The sequence below is a fragment of the Chlorocebus sabaeus genome, chromosome 12 (assembly GCF_047675955.1).
Source record: "Chlorocebus sabaeus isolate Y175 chromosome 12, mChlSab1.0.hap1, whole genome shotgun sequence".
NCBI classification, from domain to species: Eukaryota; Metazoa; Chordata; class Mammalia; order Primates; family Cercopithecidae; genus Chlorocebus; species Chlorocebus sabaeus.
Window position 1 is genome coordinate 35,568,405 of NC_132915.1, and position 24,598 is coordinate 35,593,002.

At 39.9% G+C, this 24,598-nt stretch overlaps 1 long non-coding RNA gene across 1 annotated transcript in view; it reads right to left on the reverse strand.

Moving 5' to 3' along the window:
• The window catches only part of LOC140712930 (uncharacterized), a 194,889-nt gene that overhangs the window by 75,905 nt on the left and 94,386 nt on the right, over nt 1-24,598 (reverse strand). The window contains exon 3 of the long non-coding RNA XR_012094778.1: nt 17,872-17,955. This is a non-coding gene — a long non-coding RNA (uncharacterized lncRNA). The remainder of the gene's footprint in view (nt 1-17,871; nt 17,956-24,598) is intronic.

The window sequence follows — 24,598 nt, forward strand, 5'->3', positions numbered from 1 at the left end:
TCATTCCATAAACCTGACTAAAAAGTAAAGTACAAAGGCAGCCAGACTGATTCCATGCAGTATGGAATTCATGTACTAGCCTGTGAGTGAAACCTTTTGACATTTTTAGAGAGGACTGAAAGTACAATGGTTTTTATAGGGTCTCCTTGTTTGTTTGTTATTAACCAGTTTGAAGTCTGGTACAATGCTAAATTCCGCAGTGGGACTGGAATTTGGTTTTGCCTAGAATAACAGGAAGATGAACTGCTGCTTATAGTGAGAGGTGGTAGAATATAATGGTTAAAAAGAAAACATAATTAAAATGAGATACAACTACATACCTATTCAAATGGCCAAAATCCAAAACACTAATAATACCAAATGCTGGCAAGAATGTGCAGCAGGAATTCTTATTCATTGCTGGTGGGAGCAAAATGATACAGCCACTTTGGAAGACAATTTGACAGTTTCTTACAAAATGAAACATAGTCTTGCCATATAATCCAGCAGTTTTGCTCCCAAATAATTACTCAAATACTTATTTAAATTCTAGTCAAATACCTGAGTTAAAAACTTAAATCCACATAAAAACCTGCACATGAACATTTATAGCAGCTTTATTCATAATTGCCCCAAATTAAAAGCAACCAAAATGCCCTTCAATAGATGAATGGACAATCCAGACAGTGAAATACTATTCAGCAATAAAAGGAATGAGCTATTACGTCACAAAAAAATATGGAGGATCCCTACCTTGCTAAGTGAAAGAAGCTAGTCTGAAAGGCTACATACTCTGATCCCAACTACAGTCATGCACCACACAATGACATTTCAGTCAATGATGGACCATATATATCACTGTATCACAGAAGATCATAATGGAGCTGAAAAATTCCTATTACCTACTTATGACATAATCATAACATCCTAGCACAACACATTCCTCATGTTTGTGATGACCCTGGTATAAACAAACCTACTGCACTGCCAGGCATATAAAACCAGAGCACATGCAATTATGTACATAACTTTTTTTTATGTACATACACAAACATTGTACAGCTGCATAAAAATATTTCATTTAGTATTCCATGGTGTATATGTGCCACATTTTCTTAATCCAGTCTGTCACTGATGGACATTTGGGTTGATTCCAAGTCTTTGCTATTGTGAATAGTGCCGCAATAAACATACGTGTGCATGTGTCATTATAGCAGCATGATTTATAATCCTTTGGGTATATACCCAGTAATGGGATGGCTGGGTCATATGGTACATCTAGTTCTAGATAAAAAAGGATGAGTTTGTGTCCTTTGTAGGGACATGGATGCAGCTGGAAACCATCATTCTTAGCAAACTATCACAAGAACAGAAAACCAAACACCGCATGTTCTCACTCATAGGTGGGAACTGAACAATGAGATCACTTGAACTCAGGAAGGGGAACATCACACACCGGGGCCTATCATGGGGAGGAGGGAGGGGGGAGGGATTGCATTGGGAGTTATACCTGATGTAAATGATGAGTTGATGGGTGCAGCACACCAACATGGCACAAGTATACATATGTAACAAACCTGCACGTTATGAACATGTACCCTAGAACTTAAAGTATAATAATAATAATAATAATAATTTCTTTTGACTAAATTACAGAGCAAAAATCTGACCAAAAAAAATATTTCATTTATATCCTTATCTATAAGCTTTTTTCTATTTTTTTACATTTTTTAATTTTTTTACTTTTTAAACTTTTTTGTTAAAAACTAAGACACACACACCTTAGCCTAGGCCTACACAGAGTCAGGAGCATCAATATTACTGTCTTCCACCTCCACATCTTGTCCCACTGGAAGTTCTTCAGGGGCAATAACACACATAGAACTGTCACCTTCTATGATAATGATGTCTTTTTCTGGAATACCTGGAAAAATCTGCCTGAGGCTGTTTCACAGTTACCCTTAAAAAAACAAATAGAAAGAGCACACTAAAATAATAAAAAGCCTAGTATGGTAGATACATAAACAAGCACAATAGTTTGTTTATTATCATTATTGATAACTACAGACTTTAGTTAGTAACAATGTACCAATATTGATTCATCAGTTCAAGATGCTAATTATAAAGGAAGCTGTTGGGAGGTGGGAAGCAGTATACGTGGGAATTCTCTCTACTTTCCACTCAATTTTTCTATAAGCCTAAAACTGCTCTAAAAATAAATTGTATTAATTTATATATATATTTGTAAATGTGGATGATAGATGCAGACTACCTGAGTTTAAATCTTGGCTTTGTTCCTTAGTTGGGTGAACTAGGCTAGTGATTTAATCTCCAACTTTCTTGTGTATAAATTAGAAATACTGCAGTGACTACTACATTATAAGATTGTTTTAAGGATTAATATGTGTAATTTCCTTGGAAACTTGCTATTTAAAATATGGTTCTTAGACATACAACATTCTCGGCCAGGCGCGGTGGCTCACGCCTGTAATCCCAGCACTTTGGGAGGCCGAGGAGGGCGGACCACAAGGTCAGGAGATCGAGACCATGGTGAAACACCGTCTCTACTAAAAAATAGAAAAAAAAAAAGCCGGGCGCAGTGGCGGGCGCCTGTAGTCCCAGCTACTCGGGAGGCTGAGGCAGGAGAATGGCGTGAACCTGGGAGGCGGAGCTTGCAGTGAGCCGAGATTGCGCCACTGCACTCCAGCCCGGGTGACAGAGCGAGACTCCGTCTCAAAAAAAAAAAGACATACAACATTCTCATTCACCTGGGAGCAAGTTAGAAATGGAGAATTTCAGCCGGGTGCAGTGGCTCACACCTATAATCCCAGCACTCTGGGAGGCCAAGGCAGGCAAATCGCTTGAGCCCAGGAGTTCAAGACCAGCCTGGGCAACATGGAGAAACCCCACCTCTACAAAAAATTTAAAAAATTAGTGAGTGTGGTGGCCCGTGCCAGTATTCCCAGCTGAGGTGGGAGGATCGCTTGAGCCTGGGGAGGTCAAGGCTGCAGTGAGCTGTGATTCTGCCACTGCACTCTGGCCCGGGTGGCAGAACAAGACCCTGTCTCAAAAAAAAAAAAAAAGAAAAAGAAAAAAAAGAAAGAATGGAAAATTTCACACCTCATTTTGGTCATACTGAATCAGCATTTTAATGAGATATACAGACTACTTACCCACACATTATTGCACTGATTCATGTGAATGGTTCTCCCTAGTCATGCAACATGGGGCCTCTGAGGAAAGCACAATAAAATCTGAGCTCAATCCTAGCCTCCCAGAGATTTTTAACCTCTACTTCCTCCATGAAATTTTGTTCCTGGACTTAGAAGTCAGGGCAGAGGCAAGCCAAGAAAGGCAGCAAACCAGTTTAAACCCCTCCTCTCTCTTGTTGTCTTATATCTTCTTTTGCCCCTTTGCTGTCTGCCCCAGTCCTCACATTAGTTAACAGCTACTTTACCCAAAAATCAAACTAGCCAGTGAAGCTACTGAACATGATCATTTAAAAAAAAGAACTCTCTTGGCCAAGCGCAGTGGCTCAAGCCTGTAACCCTAAGCACTTTGGGAGGTCAAGGTGGGCAGATCACGAGGTCAGGAGATCAAGACCATCCTGGCTAACATGGTGAAGCCCCGTCTCTACTAAAAATACAAAAAAATTTGCCAGGCATGTGGTGGGCCCCTGTAGTCCCAGCTACTCGGGAGGCTGAGGCAGGAGAATGGCGTGAACACGGGAGGCGGAGCTTGCAGTGAGCTGAGATTGCGTCACTGTACTCCAGCCTGGGAGACAGAGCGAGACGCTGTCTCAAAAAAAAAAAAAAAAAAAATTAAATTAAAAAAAAAATAAGAACTCTCTCAACCAGGAAACCTCTTTAGCCATTACTCTTCATGGTTGGGTTGTTTTTGACAATACTAGGACTTGGCCAATCTAAAATTCTAACAAAGCAACTTGCCAAAACTGAGAAGATACTGACAATCTGCCAGACACTGCCATCACAGCTTCCATTCTCATGCTCAAAAACAAAGGCTCCTTCAGTGTGCCAAAGATTTATAATGTGTCAGTTAAATTCTAGCGAATAAGACCACAGTTGACTGAACTCTTTGCTAAAGCAACCGTCCTCCATACAGATGCCTTTGTTTTTTTTAAAAAAATAAATTTTTAATTTTTGTGGGTATATAGTAGGTATGTATATTTATGGGTTACATGAGACATTTTGATACAAGCATGCAATAATAATAATCATCACATCAGGGTAAATGGGGTATCCATCACCTCAAGCATTTATCTTTTGTGTTACAAACCAATTATACACTTTTTAGTTATTTTTGAATGTACAATTAAATTATTTTTTACTATAGTCACCCTGTTGTGCTAGCAAATACCAGGTATTATTCTTTCTTTCTATTTTCTTGTACCTATTAACCATCCTCACCTCCTCCCCAACTCTCCCTGTTCCATTACTCTTCCCAGTATCTAGTAACCATCATTCTATTCTACTCTCTATCTCCATGAGTTCAATTGTTTTTAATTTTTATTTCCCACAAATAAGTGAGAACATGCAAAGTCTGCCTTTGTGTGCCTGGCTTATTTCACTTAACACAATGACCTCCGGTTCCATCCACGTTGTTGCAAATGACAGAATCTCATTCTTTTTTACAGTTGAAAAATATTCCATTGTGTATATATGCTACATTTTATTTATCCATTCATCTGTTGATGGACACTTAGGCTGCTTCCAAATCTTGGCTATTGTGAATAGGGCTGCAATAAATATGGAAGTGCAAATATGTCTTCAATATATCAATTTCCTTTCTTTTGAGCATATAACTAGGAGTGGGATTGCTGGATCACATGGTAGCTCTATTTTGAGCTTTTACAGGAACCTCCAAACTGTTCTTGATAGTGATTGTACTACTTTACATTCCACCAACAGTGTATGAGAGTCCCTTTTTCTCCACGTCCTCAACAGCGGTTGTTATTGCCTGACTTTTGGATAAAAGCCATTTTAACTGGGGTAAGATATCTCATTGTAGTTTTGATTTGCATTTCTCTGATGATCAGTGCTGTTGCACACCTTTTCACATACCTATTTGCCATTTGTATATCTTCTTTTGAGGAATGTCTATCCAGATATTTTCCCTATTTTTATCAGATTATTAGATTTTTACTTACAGAGTTAAAAATCAGAGCTCCTTAGATATTCTAGTTATTAATCCCTTTTTAGATGGATAGTTTGCTAATATTTTCTCCCATTCTGTGGATTGTCTCTTCACTTTGTTGATTGTTTCCTTTGCTGTGCAGAAACTTCTTAACTTGATCTGATCCTATTTGTCCATTTTTGCTTTGGTTGTCTGTGCTTGTGGGGTATTACTCAAGAAATCTTTGCCCACTCCAATGTCCCAGAGAGTTTCTCCAATGTTTTCTTTTAGTAGTTCCATAGTTTGAGGTCTTAGATTTAAGTCTTAATCCATTTTTATTTTATTTTTGTATATAATGAGAGATAGGGTCTACTTTCATTTTATGCATATAGGTATCCAGTTTTCTCAGTACCATTTATTGAAGAGACTGTCCTTTCCACAATGTATTAAATATGTTATTGGTACCTTCGTCGAAAATGAGTTCACTGTAGATGTATGGGTTTATTTCTGGCTTCTCTATTCTGTTCCACTGGTCTATGTTTCTGTTTTTATGCCAGTACCACGCTGTTTTGGTTACTATAGCTCTATAGTATAAATTGAAGTCAGGTAAAGTGATTCCTCCAGTTTTGTTCTTTTTGTGTAGAATAACTTTGGCTATTCTGGGTCTTTTGTGGTTCTGTATAAATTTTAGGATTGTTTTTTCTATTTCCGTGAAGAATGTCATTGATATTTTGATAGAGATTGCACTGAATCTGTAGATTGCTTTGGATAGTATGGACATTTTACCAATATTGGTCCTTCATATCCATGAATAGGAATCTCTTTCCAATTTTAAGGTCCTTTTCAATTTTCCCATTAATATTTTATAGTTTTCATTGTAGAAATCTCTTACTTCTTTGGTCAATTCCTAGGTAATTGTTTTATTGGCAGCTATTGTAAATGGAATTGCTCCACTGTTTCTTTCTTATATCATTCACTCTTGGTATATAAAAATGCTACTGATTTTTGTATGTTGATTTTGTATCCTGCACTTTACTGAATTTGTTCATCAGTTTTTTTTGGTAGAGTCTTCAGATTTTTCCAAAAATAAGATTATATGATCTGCAAACAAGGATAATTTGAATTATTTTTCAATTTGGATGCCCTTTGTTTATTTCTCTTGTCTGACTGCTCTAGCTAGGACTTGCAGTACAATGTTGAGTAAAAGTGGTGAAAGTGGGCATCCTTGTCATGTTCCAGATCTTAGAGAATAGGCTTTTAGTTTTCCCCACTCAGTATGATACTAGTTTTGGGTCTGTCATATATGGCTTTTATTATGTTGAGGTATGTTCCTTCTGTACCCAGGTTTTGAGGGTTTTTATCCTGAAGAGATGTCAAATTTCATCAATGCATTTTCAGCATCCATTGAAATAATTGCATAGTTTTTGTCCTTCATTCTGTTGATATGACGTATCACACTGATTGATTTGCATATGTTAAACCATCCTTGCATATCTAGGATAAATCCCACTTAGTCATGATGAATGATCTTTTTAATGTGCTACTGAATTCAGTTTGCTACTATTTTGTTGAAGATTTTTGCATCAATATTCATCAGGGACATTGGTCTATAGTCTTCCTTTTTTGATGTGTCTTTGTCTGGTTTTGATATCAGGGTAACACTGGCCTTGTAGAATGAGTTTGGAAGTATTCTCTCTGCTTCTATTTTTTGGAATAGTTTGAGTAGAATTGATAATAGTTCTTTAAATGTTTGGTAGAATTCAGCTGTGAAGCTATTAGATTCCAGGTTTTCTCTGCTGGGAGACATTTTATTATGCCTTTAATCTTGTTATTTGTTATTGATCTGTTCAGTTTTTGAATTTCTTCATGGTTCAATGTTGGCAGGTTGTATGTGTCTAGCAATTTATCCATTCTGGATTTTCCAATTAATTGACATACAGTTGCTCACAGTAGCCACTAATGATCCTTTGAATTTCCACAGTATCAGTTTTAATGTCTCCTTGTTCTTCTCTAATTTTTTTTATATGGTGTATTAGTCAGGGTTCTCTAGAGGGACAGAACACATGGAATGTGTGTGTATGTGTGTGTAGTGTGTGAGTTAACACTTAATACACTTAAGTCACCACTTTATATATATATAAAGGGGAGTGTATTAAGTATTAACTCACACAATCACAAGGTCCCTCAATAGGCCATCTGCAGGCTGAGGAACAAGGAGAGCCTGTCCGAGTTCCAAAACTGAAGAACTTGGAGTCTGATGTTCAAGGACAGGAAGCATCCAGCACAGGAGAGATGTAGGCTGGGAGGTTAGGCCAGTCTCTCTTTTCACATGTTTCTACCTGCTTATATTCCAGCTGTGCTGGCAGCTGGTTAGGTTGTGCCCACCAACATTAAGGGTGAGTCTGCCTTTCCCAGCCCACTGACTCAAATGTTAATCTCCTTTGGTAACACCCTTATGGATACACTCAATATCAATATGTTGTACCCTTAAATCCAATCAAGTTGATACTCAGTATTAACCATCACAAGTCCACCCCTTATCAACTTCAACACATACACATCTCCTGAGATCATACATAATCTCCAAATAAAGACAATAATGAGGTCATAATTACATCTAACCTAACACAACTATCCTACATACAACCGGAAATGCACCAATCCCCAACCCAAATACTATTACATAAAGTTAACAACACTTAAACGCTGATGTGAAGTCAATAAATCTTATGTCACATAATAAAGAAGAAAGGAAATAAAATGAAGATATTTTCTCAGTACAAGAGTATACATGCACAAACATGTTTTAACAAAAGGAGGAGGAAATAGTCATGACAATTACAGTCCCCATTTCTGCAGCTGGTCCTGTGGTCGTAGCTGGTACTGACAACTACCTTCTTCTGCTACCCATTCTGTATTCCCTTTGCCTTCAGCAAGCACCTCAGCAGGTCATGGTTTTTTTCCTAGTGGAGTAACCCAAACCTTCATTCCTGAAGAGTCTGGGTCATTTGCAGTCCTGCCTGGATTGGGCTGTTGTAGTTTCCCATTTACCTAAACCACAGGGCATGATAATACTAAAAGACAGCGTAATGGATCTCCTGTATTCCATGCATACTCTTCTTTACCTCCATTGTGCAGTAGTAGACTGATTTCATCTTGATAGTCTGGGTAAATCACCCCAGCCAATATTCTAACTCCTTCTTAGCCTGTTGACTTACAGGTAGAAGGAACCCAAAGTGTCCAGGTGGCAATCTTAACTTCCAGTTTAATGAATCATTGTTGTGTCTCCTGCTGGCAGTTTTCCTCCCTCTGGAACTAAGACCTCCAGGCCAGCAGAACATAATATCGTGGGAACAGGAAGCAAATATTTTGCTAGTGGATCACTAAGGGTGATAGTAGGTGATGCCACTTCCACCCCTTGATTCCTGGACCCATGAATCCTGGCTATGGGAGAAACAGTACCATATATTGGATACTGATTCAGAGCATACATGGCCTTCTGGAGAACCTTGCCCCAGCCCTGCAAAGTACTGTCACCTACTTGGCATTGTAATTGTGACTTCAAAAGGCCATTTCTCCATTCTATCAATCCAGCTGCTTCAGGATGATGGAGAACATGGTAAGTGTGAGCACACTGCTGCAGTTCTTTAGCCATAAAGTGAGTGACTTGGTCAGAGACAATGCTGTGTGGAATACCATGATGGTGGATAAGGCATTCCGTGAGTCCACAGATGGTAGTCTTGGCAGAAGCACTGCGTTCAGGGCAGGTAAACCCCTATCCGAAGTGTTTATTCCAGTGAGGACAAACCTCTGTCTTTTCCATGATGCAAAAAGTCTAATATAAACAACCTGCCACCAGGTTGATCACCCCAAGGAATGTGCCACATTGAGGGCTCAGTGTTGGTCTCTGCTGCTGGCAAATTGGGCACTTAGCAGTGGCTGTAGCCAGGTCAGCCCTGGTGAGAGGAAGTCCACATTGCTGAGCCCATGCATAACCTCTAACCCTGCCACCATGGCCACTTTGTCCATGGGCCCATTGGGCAGGAACAGGAGTGGCTGGGGAAAGAGGCTGAGTGGTGTCCACAGAATGGGTCATCCCATCCTCTTATTAAAATCCTCCTCTGCTTAGGTCACCCATTGGTGAGCACTCACATGGGATACAAATATCTTCACAATTTTTGACCACTCAAAGAAGTCCATCCACATACCTCTTCCCCAAATTTCTTAGTTACCAATTTTCCAATCACACTTCTTCCAAGTCCCTGACCAACCAAACCACTGGCTACAGCCCAGTAATATAATCACACATCTGGCCATTTCTCCTTCCAGGCAAAGTGTACAATCAGGTACACTGCTCAAAGTTCTGCCCATTGGGAAGATGTCTCTTCATTGCTGTCCTTCAGAGATGTGCTAGAAACGGGCTACAGTGCTGCAGCTGTCCACTTTTGAGTGGTGCCTGAATATCATGCAGAATCATGTGTGAACTAGGCCCTGGTCTTCTCTTCCTCGTCAACTGAAAATAGGCAACTCTCCACGAGGTCATCGCTGCAGACTGAGGGAGAGAAGTCCGGGTGGCAGGAATGGAGACCAAGGGCATTTGAACCACTTCCTCAGGCAACTTACTTGCACCTTCAGGACCTGCTTGAGCCCTATCACATATATACCACTTCCATTTGATGATACAATGCTGTTGTGTACGACCCACTTTATGCTAGATGGGTTAGAAAGCACTCAGTTCATGACAGGCAGTTCAGGTTGCATGGTGACTTGATGACCCATAGTCAAAAGTTCAGTTTTGGTGAAGTCAAAAGCCCAGTAACAGGTGAAGAGCTGTCTCTCAAAAGGACACTAGTTACCTGCAGAAAATGGCAGAGCCTTGCTCCAAAATCCTAGAGGCCTTCACTGTGATTCACCTAGGGGCACCTGCCAAAGGCTCCAAACAACAGCCCTACATGCCACTGACACCTCAAGCACCATTGAATCTGCTGGGTCATATGGCCCAAGTGGCAGAGCAGCTTGCACAGCAGCCTGGACCTGTTGCAGAGCCTTCTTCTGTTCTGGATCCCACTCAAAACTGGCAGCCTTACGGGTCACTCGATAAATGGGCCAGAGTAACACACCCAAATGAGGAATGTGCTGCCTCCAAAATCCAAATAGGCCCACTAGGTGTTGTGCCTCTTTCTTGGTTGTAGGAGGGGCCAAATGCAGCAACTTATCCTTTGCCTTAGAAGGAATATCTTGACAGGCCCCACACCACTGGACCCCTAGAAACTTTACTGAACTAGAAGGTCCCTGCATTTTAGTTGGATTTAATTCCCATCGTCTTGCACTCAAATGTCTCACCAATAAGTCCAGTGTTTGCTACTTCTTGCTCACTGGATCCAATCAACATAATGTCATCAATGTAATGGACCAGTGTGATATCTCACAGAAGCAAAAAACAATCAAGGTCTCTCTGAATAACATTATGACACAAAGCCAGAGAGTTGATATATCCCTGAGGTAGGACAGTAGAAGTATATTGCTGGCCTTGCAGTTACCCTGATAAAAGGCCAGAGGTCTCCTTGGGGAAGGATGGGAGAAAGGTTCACTGCATAAATTGTTGGTAATGTAGTGGGGTCCTTCCTCAAGGGGACAGGGCCTCCCCTTCATTCAAGGGTTTCTGGGTCTGTAAACTGGCTCAAGTCTGGAAATTGACTGAGGGGCTGTGATTCTCTGTTTTTAGAATTCAAATCAGTCATTCATCCATTCAACCTAGAAGTGTTCTGCTTATATAAATTAAGTAGGAATGTAGTAGGCTTCCTATCAATTTCACTTCTAGGAACACCATGATTAGCCAATGCAGAGCTCTACGGCACTCAGACTATTCTGGTTGCCACTTTGCCTCTGCTGTTCATTATAGTAGCTATGCCCAGCTTGCCTTTGACAGTTGAGTGCTGGGACTTGGATCCTGCCACCTGGGATTCAATTATTCCCATTGTATTTAAACTTTCTAGTTGAGTGACTGCAGTCCCCACTGTTACATCTGACATACAGAGCAGAGCAATTACAGAGCTCTTCAAAGATACATGCACTGCCCTCACAAATCTATTTCGAAGGGTACTGGTCAAGGGTGTATCTTCTGGACCCTCTCAGCTGGGATGAGTATGTCTAAAGTGACCAATCCACTCCACCATCCAAATCTCCCTAAGCCTTTGGATCCCTTCCTCTACATTAAACCAAGGGAGATCAGGCATTTCCAGCTCACTCACAGTGGGCCATCTTTTAATCCATATTTCAGTTAACCAAGCAAATAAACTGTTAGAATCTTTTTTAACTCCCCGAGCTGCAACATTAAATGCAGAATCCCTACTTAGTGGACCCAAATCAATAAATTCATCCTGATCCACTTATATGTTCCTTCCATCATTATCCCACACCCTTAATATCCATTTCTGATGCCTGTTCTCCAGATTTCTGTTTATATAAATTAGAAAACTCAAGCAGTTCTTTTTCTAGTATAGTTCACCTCCTCATGAGTCACACTCCCAGCTTCACCTCTAGGGACCCACTGGAACTTTAGTTACATGTCTAGAAGCAAACAGGGGTATTAGGGGATGGCTCCTGAGGAGAATCAACATTATATTGCTTGGTAAGTGCCTCAAGGGAGGCCATTACTGTTGCCTCAGGCAGCACAAGGTTTATCTCCTCAAACAAAGGTGGAAAGGTTGATTGCAGCCGGGTTTGGGGAGGGGATGTTGACACTACTGGGGATGGGGAAGCTGTTTCTTCTAGAAAAAAAGGTTCATCAGAGTTTACAAACTCAGTGTCTCCAGCTTCATCAGGGTCCTCTCACACATCCCCATTCCAAGTTGCAGGCTCCCATTCTTTTCCAGTCAATGCTCTCACTTTAACAGTAGACACCTGGTGAGGCTGTGCATGCACCTTTCATTGCAGGTCAGCCACTTGCACAATAAGAGCTTGTGTGTTTTCCACAATTTGAGCTCTTTCTCTACAGGAGATAAGATTCTCAACTCAGGGCAATCTTAGCAGATTTGAGGCTCAGTATCTGCTTCTGAAGCCAGGAGACAGAATCCCTGAGTTCATTTTCTTTCATCACTTTGTCCACTAAACTTAGGAGCAACCAATCAGCTTCATTATGTTCCTTGGTTCTCCATATATGGTCAAAGGTATTGTGTATAGAGTCACTAAATTCCTTGCCTCTCATGAGTGATGAATCAGGAATGTCAAATGTATTTATTTTGCATAACTCTCTAACCCGTTCATGCCAAGGACTATCAGTGTTCTCTATACTATTAGAAGTAGAGTCCTTAGCATTTTGGGGTCTAATTATATTAAGCAGCCAACTCCAGAGACCCCAAAACCAATGAAAGAACTCCATCCTTAATATTCTGTTCTTCAAGAACCACTCCCGGTACCAAGCTCTGTATTAGTCAGGGTTCTCTACAGGGACAGAACTAATGGAATAGATATACATAAAAAGGGGAGTTAATTTAGTAAGTATTAACTCACACGATCACAAGGTCCCACAATAGGCCATCTGTAGGCTGAGGAGCAAGGAGAGCCAGTCTAAGTTCTAAAACTGAATAACCTGGAGTCTGATGTTCAAGGGCAGAAAGCATCAAGCACAGGAGAAAGATGTAGGCTCTGGGGCTAGGCCAGTCTCTCTTTTCACATTTTTCTGCCTGCTTTATATTCTAGCTGTGCTAGCAGCTGATTAGATTGTACCCACCAAGATTAAGGGTGGGTCTGCTTTTCCCAGCCCACTGACTCAAATGTTAATCTCCTTTGGCAACATCCTCACAGACACATCCAGAATCAATACTTTGTATCCTTCAATCCAATCAAGTTGACACTCAGTATTAACCATAGCCTAAGGATTCACATCCTTCCCCAACTCCAAAACAAAGTAGAGAAAAATCCACTTCTGCCCTGTATTGACAGGACAGGGCATTATTAGATTAAGAATCTTGTAAAACACTCAATACAACAAAAATAACAGCAAAATTAACAAATCTACAATGTTTAATGCTAAATGTCGTAATTCATGATAAAGATATAACAAGAATATTTATGCATTAGGTACTACAGAAACCAACTTTATGAAACAAAATCTACATGAGCTGCAAGGTGACTTAGAAACATGCTAATAATAGAATATTTTAAAATACTAACTCTCAGCACAAAACAAGTAAACATTAAAAGTAAGGAGATAACCAATCCAAACAACATATGTAATAACATATATCTTTTAGACTTATGTTGAACCCTACACCTCAAAATAGAGAATACAACTTTTCAAGAGCCTATGTGACACAAATACTGATCATATATTAGATCACAAAGAAAATACTACTAATTTTCATAATGTAGAAGTATTACAAACAACACTCTGATCACAATATGATAAAACTAGAAAATACTTACAAAAATAAAATCAGAAAGGTCTTTCCACCTGGAAATATTAAAACCTTCTACTATTAAACAACTCTGGGTGAAAGAAGAAATACAACTGAAATTATAGAATATTCAAACAATGACAATGAAAACAACTACATATCAGAATCTGTGGGATACATAATAACAGCCATCAGAGGAAAATCCACAGCAGCTGTTAAGAAAAAAAAATTACCCATGACATTTGTTAAAACAGTAAAGCAGAATTTATTCAGGACTATTGCAATAGTTACAGGGACTACTACAGTAAGGTTTTGAAGTAAGGGAGGGTGATTGGGCCCAGCTCCAAAAAGAATAAGAAAAAGGGGGAATTTATAGTCAGGGAGCAGAGTTGGGGGTGAGGGGAGGTCAGTAGATAGAAAATTACTAAGATGGTAGGGTAATCCTTGCTAAACTAACCTAAAACGAATCTTGCTAACGACAGGCCAGCTAATTATAATTAGCTTAAACAAACCACTTTCCAGATATTACCTGGGAGATGGTGGAGAATGAGGAATTTGATCATATATTCAAGGGTAATCAAATATTGAGGGTGGAGGATTCTAGCTAAGCTGACTTAGCAGGATACTTGCTAAAACTGGGCTCTTGAGGACATGCCTAAAGACAGTGTCTACTTGAAAAAAAACAGCTGAAAGGAATCTAACTAGAATTTTACCAAGGAAAGAATCTTTGCACAGTGAATACTTTTAATCAGTGAAGATAAATGATTGAAGATAAATCAATTAAAATTTCAGCTTAAAAAAAAAAGCAAAAACAGAACAATAAAATAAGCCAAGATAAAGCACAAGGAAGAGTCGGGCACAGTGGCTCACGCCTGTAATCCCAAAACTTTGGGAAATAAAGGCAGGCAGTGCACTTGAGGTCAGGAGTTTGAAACCAGCCTGGCCAACATGGCAAAACCCCATCTCTGCTAAAAGTACAAAAACTAGCCAGGTGTGGGGGTGGGTGCCTATAATCCCAGGCATTCAGGAGGCTGAGACATGAGAATCACTTGAACCCAGGAAGTGGAGGTTGCAGTGAGCCAAGGTCATGCTATGCACTCCAGCCTAGGTAACAGAGCAAGACACTGTCTCAAAAAAAAAAAAAAAAAAAAAAAAAGCAGCATAAGGAAGGAACTAACACAGATAAAAGCAGAAATTAATGAGGAAGGGAATAGAAAATTACAGTAGACCTAATTAATAAATTAAAATCCTGGGTTTTTTAAAGAACTAAGAAAACACACAAGCCACTAATTAATGTGATCCAGAAAAAAAGGAAATCACAAATCTGCAAAATAAGAAGTGACAAAGGGAAAATAACTATTGAAAGAAGAAATTTTAAAAATTATAAGATACTATTTTGTTACATACCTCTATGCAAATAAATTTGAAAAACTAGATGGAGTGGATCATTTCCTAGAGAAATACAGATTACCAAATTATAATTAGCTTAAACAAACCACTTTCCATAGAAAAAACATAGAGAAAGTAAGAATCGCTCCTTACACAAAAACTATCAAGCTCACATGGTTTTCCAGGGAAGGCTTGGTAAGCCTTCAAAGAGCAGATAGTACCAATGCTCTATAAATTGTTCCAGAGTGTTAAGAAACAAGCAAAACATCGCAATTCCCTTTATAAAGCAAGTGGCACTGGTACCTAAACCTGATGTACATCATATATACCTAAAATCTACATCTATCTATCCTAGAACCAATATTTTATTTAACTGGGAAAGACTAGAAGCATTTCCATTAAGATCAGAAAAGAGACCAGGATGCCCACCATCTCAATTACTATTCAATACTTAATTAGGGATATTGGTCAATGCGGTTAGACAAGAGAAATTACTTCAGAGCATAAGAATGGGTAAAGAATAAGTAAAAATATTTCTACATTCCAATGAAAAACAGTATCCCTGGATGACCCTAAAGTATAATAAAACCAACTTAAGCATTTTAAAATATAATAAGGTAGCAGAATATAAAATTAACAAACAAAAATCAACAGCCTTCACATATACAAGCAACCAGTTAGAGAAAATACCACTTGTGATGATAACAAAGAAAACTAAATATTTAATAAGCTTAGCATGAGATGTGTAAAACCTATATAAGGAAAATTTTTTAAATACTTTCAAAAGACACCAAAGTAGACTTGAACAAATAGACATTGCCTGTTCTTGGATAATAAACTAAATATTAAATTGTCAGCTCTTTCTACTTTATAAGTTCAACAAAATCTCAATAAAAATAACAATAAGCTTTTCTATGGTATCAGACAAGTTAAAACTGTAACTTAGGCAGGCATGGTGGCTCATGCATGTAATCCCAGCATTTTGGGAGGCCAAGGCAGGTGGATCACATGAGGTCAGGAATTCAGGACCAGCCTGGCCAAGATGGTAAAACCTTGTCTCTACCAAAAATACAAAAATTAGCCAGGCATGGTGGCACACACCTGTAGTCCCAGCTACTCAGGAGGCTGAGGCATGAGAATCGCTTGAACCTGGGCGACAGAGGTTGCAGTGAGCCAAGATCACGCCACTGCACTCCAGCCTGAGCGAGAGACCAAGACTCCTTCTCGGAAAAAAAAAAAAAAAGAAAGAAAGAAAGAAAAAGCTACAACTTATATGAAAAAACAAATATAAAAAATTAGCCAGAAGAATACCAAAAAAACAAAAAGCAAAAGAGAGCAAGTAAATAATAGTAAGAGAGCAGACGCTATATCATACTATGAAGTCTCTATAACAAAAATAGGGTGGTTCTGGTACATGAATATACAAATACACCAATTTAATACAATAGAAAGCTCAGAACAGACTTGAGAGCATCTGGAAATTCAGATCTGATAAAAGTGACACCTCAAATCATTAAGGTAAAGATGGGTTTTTTAATAGTTATCCTGGGAGAACTAAGTAGCCATTAGAAAAAGATAAAATTAGATGCATACATCACATGATATACAAGAATAAATTCCAAATGGATTAGGAAACTAGATATAAAATATAAAGCCAGTTGAAACTCAAGCCCCCACAAAAAACTACACAAATGTTTATAGCAGCTTTATTCATAATTGCCAAAACTTGGAAGCAACCAAGAAACCCTTCAGTAGATGAATGGGTAAATACACTTCGGTACATCCAGACAATAGAATATTATTCAGAACTAAAAGAAAAGCAGCTATCATGCCACAAAAAGATGTGAAAGAAACTTAAATGCATATTACTAAGTAAAAAACCAATCTGGGCCGGGCACGGTGGTTCACATCTGTAATCCCAGCACTTTGGGAGGCCGAGGTGGGTGGATAGCTTGAGGTCAGGAGTTCAAGACCAGCCTGGCCAACATGGTGAAACCCTGTCTCTACTAAAAATACAAAAAAATTAGCCAGGCATGGTAGCAAGCGCCTGTAACCCCAGCTACTCTAGAGTCTGAGGCAGGAGAATCGCTTGAACCCAGGAGGCAGAGGTTGCAGTGAGCCAAGATCATACCATTGCATTTCAGCCTGGGCGACAGAGCGAGTCTCCATCTCGGAAAGGGAAGGGGAGGGAAGGGAAGGGAAGGGAAGGGAAGGGAAGGGAAGGGAAGGGAACGGGAGGGGAGGGGAGGGGGAGGGAAGGGGGAGGGGAGGGGGAGGGAAGGGAAGAAGGAGGGAGGGGAAAGGAAAGGAAAGGAGAGGAGAGGAGGGGGAGGGGAGAGGAGGGGAGGGGAGGGGAGGGGAGGGGAGAGGAAGGGAGGGGAGGGGAGGGGAGAAAGAAGCAGCAGCCAATCTGAAAAGGCTATATACCATATGAGTCCAACCATATGACATTCTGGAAAGGCAAAACTATGGAGACAGTAAAAAAAAAAAAAAAAAGTACAATAGTCACTACTGTTTCAAAAAAAGTATATATACATACACACAAGTATTCTGATCATCTTCACTACCTCTCTAGTCTGGTTGAATACCTCTCCTGTATACTGCCATGGCAATATGCTTCCTTTACTCTTCTTAGACGGTATTATAATTGTCCATTTCTCTGTTAGAGTAGGCATCACACCAGTTATGTTCACCATTTTAGCCCTAGCTCCAGCAGAATATAAGAATATGGTAGGTACTCAAAAATTATCTGTTGAATGAATGCAGTAATAAGTGAACAAAATAAATCTATCCTCACTCCAGCTGATGACTATATAGCAACAATTCCTTGAACCATTCTTTTCCGGAAGGGTCTGATTTAAGTCTATGTTGGAAAAACATAGCAAAGTTCCAATTAGAAAAGTTTCTCTGAAGGTCAGGCTGACCCCAGAGTGAGCAGCTAATTTTCTAGTGGCCTGGGGGCCAATCATACCTTTTATTACTTTTCCAAACATATGAGGGAAGCATTAAACAGCTTGGTTGAGCTTCATCTGTGAAAATGGTCCAGCTCTGGCCCCTGGAATAAAGCATACCAGAGCCCCAGTTTAACATTCAGGTACTACTGCTATTTTCTTTCTTTACCTTTAAGAATTTCTGAATCCCAGCCACCCTGACCAGGAGCCATTACACTATATATAACTATAGCTGGAACGTTCTTTTGAGTTCTCAGCAGGCATCTCTCCTGGAGAGGACTCCATTTGAGACAACTTTAAAGCAGTCTCCAACTCAGGTAGAGACCAGAAATTTACACACGTATCCAGGGTAGGTGACTCACACTCATGGATGATCCATGGGTCAGTCTCTGACCTCCAGCCCAACTTATCTTCTTAAGAGTCCCTGTGCATTTTCTTCTGTCCCTTCCTTCTGTGAGGAGTGTCCCTGTAATCAGCTATCCTGAAGCACCTAGGACCCACAGCTCACATCTTTTTAGCATGCTAGGCTGATAAATATGTGTGTTTGAATATTAATTATCTTTTCATATTTTCCTTAGAGCAAAGCAGTACTCTGTAATACACTCAATTGAAATCAGACAAAAGCTTAGTTCGTGGCCAGGCACAGTGGCTCATGCCTGTAATCCCAGCACATTGGGAGGCCAAGGCAGGTTGATCACTTGAGGTCAGGAGTTCAAGACCAGCATGGCCAACACGGCAAAACCCCATCTCTACTAAAAATACAAAAATTAGCCAGGTGTGGTGGCTCACGCCTGTAAGTCTGACTACTCAGGAGGTTGGAACAGGAGAATCACTTGAACCTGGGAGGTAGAGGCTCCAAGATCGTGCCACTGTACTCCAGCCTGGGCAACAGAGTGAGAATCTGTCTCAAAAAAAAAAAAAAAAAAAAATCAGATAAATGCTTAGTTTACCTTTCGGCCCCTCTTTTTTCAATATGACACATTAACATCACAGACGCCTTTTCTTGCTTCCCTATTATTGTTGAGGGCCCTTATAGGGAAACTGTCAGACAGCTCTGGTTACAGGGGACCAAGAAGGCCAAGGTTCCAAATACAAGTCCCGTATGGATCAAACAGCTTCTCTCTACCCCATGGGCACAAACTGCATCTGAACTGTTTTTACTCACAATACTTCTGATACCAAATGGGGGGATGGAGGGGGTGGGTTCTCACACCAACCAGTTCTCCAACTCTCCAGATACCAAATGAGTGTCCCACAATTCACTTCAATTCTGACACTAACTACCCAGAAGTAGCATCAGACTCTACAGGCTTAAGGGCTCACTCCCACAAAACTACCCTCACTTTCAGACACAAGTCATGAGTTCAGGGGTTCACACAACCCCCTCTTCAGGTTCCATAATTTGCTAGAATGACTCAAAGAACTCAGGAAAACACTTTATTTGCTCTTACCAGTTTATTACAAAGGATACAGCTCAGAAACAGTCAAAGGCATAGGGCAAAGTATGGGGAAAAGGGTGCAGAGCTTCTATACCCTCTCTGGGAGTGCCACGCTCCCAGCACTTCGATGTGTTCACCAATCTGAAAACTCTTAGAACTCCATCATTTAGGGGGTTTTATGGAGATTTCACCACATAGGCATGACTGAAGAAATCATTGGCCATTGGTGACTAACTCAATCTCCAGTCCCTCTCTCTTCCCCAGAAGTAGTGGGGGAACTTCCTTTTTGAACATACGATAACAACGCTTTTGTTTCTTGTTTATATTATGTCTCATTTCCTTTATTTTTAAACTTTTTTATTTGAATGGCTTTAAGAGTACAACTGGTTTTGGTTGCACAGATGAATTGTAGAGTGGTGAAGTCTGGGTTTTTAGTGTACACATCACCCCAATAGTGTACATTGTACCCAAACAGTGATTTTTCATCCCTCACTTCCCCTATCCTTCCTCTTTCTGAATCTCCAATATCCATTATACCACTATGTATGCCCAAAAGATACTTTCTTTTTTTTTTTTTTTTTGAGATGGAGTCTCTGTCACCAGGCTGGAGTGCAGTGGCGCGATCTCAGCTCACTGCAACCTCTGCCTCCTGAGTTCAAGTGATTCTCCTGCCTCCAAATGATTCTCCTGCCTCAACCTCCTCAGTAGCTGGGATTACAGGCATCTGCCACCACACCAGGCTAATTTTTGTATTTTTAGTAGAGACAGGATTTCATCACATTGGCCAGGATGGTCTCGATCTCTTGACCTTGTGATCCGCCCGCCTCAGACTCCCAAGGTGCTGGGATTACAGGTGTGAGCCACTGCGCCTGGCCGATACTCTTAGGACTCCAGAGATTCTAAGGGTTTTAGAAGCTGTGTGTAAGCAATCCCCAATTTTTTTTATTATTTTACAGCACCCTAACTTCTACTCAGTTTTCCTAATTGATCAAACAATTATATTAGCAATAAACTCTTCCATTATATGTCCTGCTATTTGTAGCCCTCTGATATTGCCATTCTTATTTATTTTTATTTTATTTTATTTATGTATTTATCTTATGACAGGGTCTCACTCTATTACCCAGGCTGGAGTGCAGTGGCGAGATCTCAGCTCACTGCAACCTCTGCCTCCCAGGTTCAAGCGATTCTCTTGCCTCAGCCTCCCGAGTAGCAGGGATTACAGGTGCATACCACCACGACTGGCTAATTTTTGTATTTTTAGTGGAGATGGGGTTTCATCATGTTGGCCAGGCTGTTCTCTAACTCCTGACCTCAGGTGATCCACCTACCTTGGCCTCCCAAAATGCTGGGATTACATTCCATCACTTCTTAATCCAGTCCATTACTCAGGAAATTTCCAAGAATTTGGAGGTCTTTTCCAAGAACCAGGGACAAAGACCAGCCAAATCTCCCATTCCTATTTATATTTTAACAATTCTGAAATAACGAAATCATACTTTTAAATATTTTAATAACTTAATGAAATCATAATTTTAAAAATGTACAATAACTTAAGAATCTGCTGCTCAGCATCCCAAGCACAATGGTTTAGAAGCCACGTATGTCTGACCCCTCCAATATTTCACTGTTTGCTTGGGGTTTATTGTTTTGCATAATATAAAAACCTAAAATGTCTCTCATATTGTCTTTCTTTAAAATATGAAACATGACTCTCCTCCCCTTCCCCATCTCCCTGTTTCCCCCCAGAGTTTTCTTTCTTTCTTTTAAAAAACATAGAAACATAGCTTCTATCTGGAACATAAATAAAGAAAGATGAGTAAGATTCAATTCTTTTAATGATGTGGGTAAAATTATGTTTTCTTAAGGGTGCCATTAAATATGTGAGCTACATGGAGAAAATATTCACCCTGACACTGCTGCCTTCACTAGAAAAGCTGTTATGATTTGATGGATGGGAAATGAACAAGTCCTACAACTGCTGTTCTATTCATTAATTACTGAAGTAGGTTCAGCTATGATGGAAAGGTAGTCCTCTCAGGCATTAGCCTGTTACCACTGCAGAAACAACTGACCACACCCTCCACATGGCCTTTGTGTTCTCATTTTACTAGGGTGTAAGTCAGCTTCAAAAGGAAGATGGAGTAGGTATGCAGGTTAGAGACTGACAAACTGATTTCAAAGTCAGCCTTGAAATTGCCTTTTAAAATATTTTCATGTATACTCCCATTCTAGACTTGCCAAAATGCAGAGATTCAATTCAGCAAATTATTCCTCTTTTATAGCCAGTTGTTGACACTGTACTCTTTATCCCTAAAGGCTTGTGAATTATTTTTAAAGTGGAAGGAAAAAGAAGGAACATGATAAACCATGTTAACATTTCTTGAGTTTAAGAAATAATTTATTTTGAATTTTCCTGCTAGATGAAATGGCAGACACTGTTCATGAACTATATAACAGTTGGGATAGTCATAACATCCTTCCTCCTTGTTCATGAACAGGGAGGCTTATACCTGTCAATAAACATTTGAATTGGTTTCCATTTCTTGCTATTACAAACTGCACTGCTATGAACATTCCTGCACTTACTTCATATGTCTCTTAGTGCAAATGTGCAAGTGTTTCTCTAGGGGTGGGACTGCTGAGTCATGGTTGGTATAAGCATTTTTATGCCACATTTTTTCCAAAGTGGTTATACCAGTTTATATTCCCACTCAAAGTATATGTGTTCTTCTTGCTTCATCTTCTCACCAACACTATTTATTGTTAGATTTAATTTTTGCCAGTCTCATGGGTGGGATAACATGGTATTATATTATGGTTTTAATTTGCATTTCCTTAATTACTAATGAGGTAAAATATTTTAATAGGTTAATTGGCTGTTCTGCTTTCCTCTTCTATGAAATGCCTATTCCAGATTTTGCCCATTTTCTATTGAATCTTTTTCTAACTGATATATAAAAGTTATGTGTGTATCATGGGTATTGACCTTTCATCAATTATATCAATTGTAAATGCCTTTTCCCAGTTTGTGCCTGTGTTTTCATTCTCTTTGCTGTCTTTTGGTAAACAAAAATTCTTAATAGAATTGAATTTATGAATCTTTTCCTTTATGGTTTGTCCTTTTTTCTCTTATTTAAGAAATTCTCTCCTACTTCAAGTCATTAAGATATTTTTCTGTATAATTGCTAACAATTTCATAATTTTGTCTCTCACATTTAAATCTTAATGCACCTACATGGGGTACAGTGGCTCACGCCTACAATCCCATCACTTCAGGAGGCCGAGGCAGGTGGATCACTTGAGGTCAGGAGTTTGAGACCAGCCTGGCCAACATGGTGAAACCCCATCTCTATTAAAAATACAAAAATTAGCCAGGTGTGGTGGCAGGTGCCTGTAATCCCAGCTACTCTGGAGGCTGAGGCAGGAGAATCACTTGAACCCAGGAGGCGGAGGTTGCAGTGAGCTGACAGCATGCCACTGCACTCCAGCCTGGGTGATAGAACAAGACTCAGTCTCAAAAAAATATTTAAAAATAAAAAAATAAGTCTTAATGCACCTAGAATTCATTTTTATCACATGGATGGATAGTCAACTTCCTTGGCATCATTTATTCAAACATCTACTCTTTCTCTGCTGATTAGATTTAAGTTTCCATATATGCAAAGATCTATTTCTTACTCTCTATTCTATTCCATTAGTCTCTTTGTCTATCTTTGAACATGTAGCTTTATAAATCTTAATATCCAGGATTCCAGTATAACAAGCCCCCCAGCCTGTATTTCTTCAAAAATGGCCTGTCCATTCTTGATCTTTTGCATTTACATATGAATTTTAAAATTAGCTCTTCGACCTTAAATACACAATTGAGACTTTGATCAGAATTACATTGAATTTCATGCTCCTGTGACACTAGCATGAGTCCTTCCCCCAGTTCTACAATTAAGACTCCTAACAATTCATTTATCCAGCCAAAAAATACTTACAAGAGCCTAGGATATGGCAAAAATTATAGTGAACAACAAGGATACAATAGTGCAGAAAACAGAATTAGTCCCCGCATTTGTCAAGGCTTCAGAGAAGTGGAAGCTGTGGGAGAGGGACGGAGGGAAGAATAGTAGTGTACTAATTATTTTTCCATTTGCTTTCATTCCATTTTTCATTTGTAAGCTAGGTTAATCATTTTGAAGTCCCCTAGCTTACCTAGCCCTTTACTTTGTGTATTAATCAGGGGTCTCTAGAGAAACAGAACCAAGAGAATATGATAGAGAGAAAGGGAGGGTTATTTTAAGAAATTGGTGGCCGGGCGCAGTGGCTCAAGCCTGTAATCCCAGCACTTTGGGAGGCCGAGACGGGCGGATCACGAGGTCAGGAGATTGAGACCATCCTTGCTAACCCGGTAAAACCCCGTCTCTACTAAAAAATACAAAAAAACTAGCCGGGCGAGGTGGCGGGCGCCTGTAGTCCCAGCTACTCGGGAGGCTGAGGCAGGAGAATGGCGTGAACCCGGGAGGCGGAGCTTGCAGTGAGCTGAGATCCGGCCACTGCACTCCAGCCTGGGTGACAGAGCAAGACTCCGTCTCAAAAAAAAAAAAAAAAAAAGAAAAGAAATTGGTTCATATGATTATGGAGGCTTAGTGAGTCCAAAATTGGATGAGATAGACAGCAGGCTGCAGACTTATGTAAGAATTGCAATTAGAGACCAAAGGCAGTCTGCTGGCAGAGTTCCTTCTTGCTCAGTCTTTGTTCTATTAGAGCCTTCAACTGATTGGATAAGGCCCACCCCCATTATGGACGGCAATTTGCTTAACTCAAACTCCACCAATTTAAACGTTAATCTCATTCAAAAATGCCCTCACAGAAACATCTAGAATAATGTTTGACCAAATATCTGGGCATTGTGGCTTAGCCAAATTGACACATAAACTTAACCATCTTTTATTTATTTATTTATTTATTTATTTATTTATTTATTTATTTATTTTTGAGACAAGGTCTTGCTCTGTTGCCTAGGCTGGAGAACAGTAGCACACTCACGACTCACTGCAGCCTTGACCTCCCAGGCTCAAGCAATCCTCCCTCCTCAGCCTCCCTAGTGGCTGGGACTACAGACATGCTTCACCATGGCTGGCTAATTTTTGTATTTTTTGCAGAGACAGGGTTTCACTACGTTGCAGAGGCTGGTCTTGAACTCCTGAGCTCAAGGGATCCACCTGCCTTGGCTTCCCAAAGTGCTGGGATTACAGGCATGAGCCACTGCACCTGGCCAAACCGTCACATTTCTTATCCTTTCCTGTTTCCTATGTCC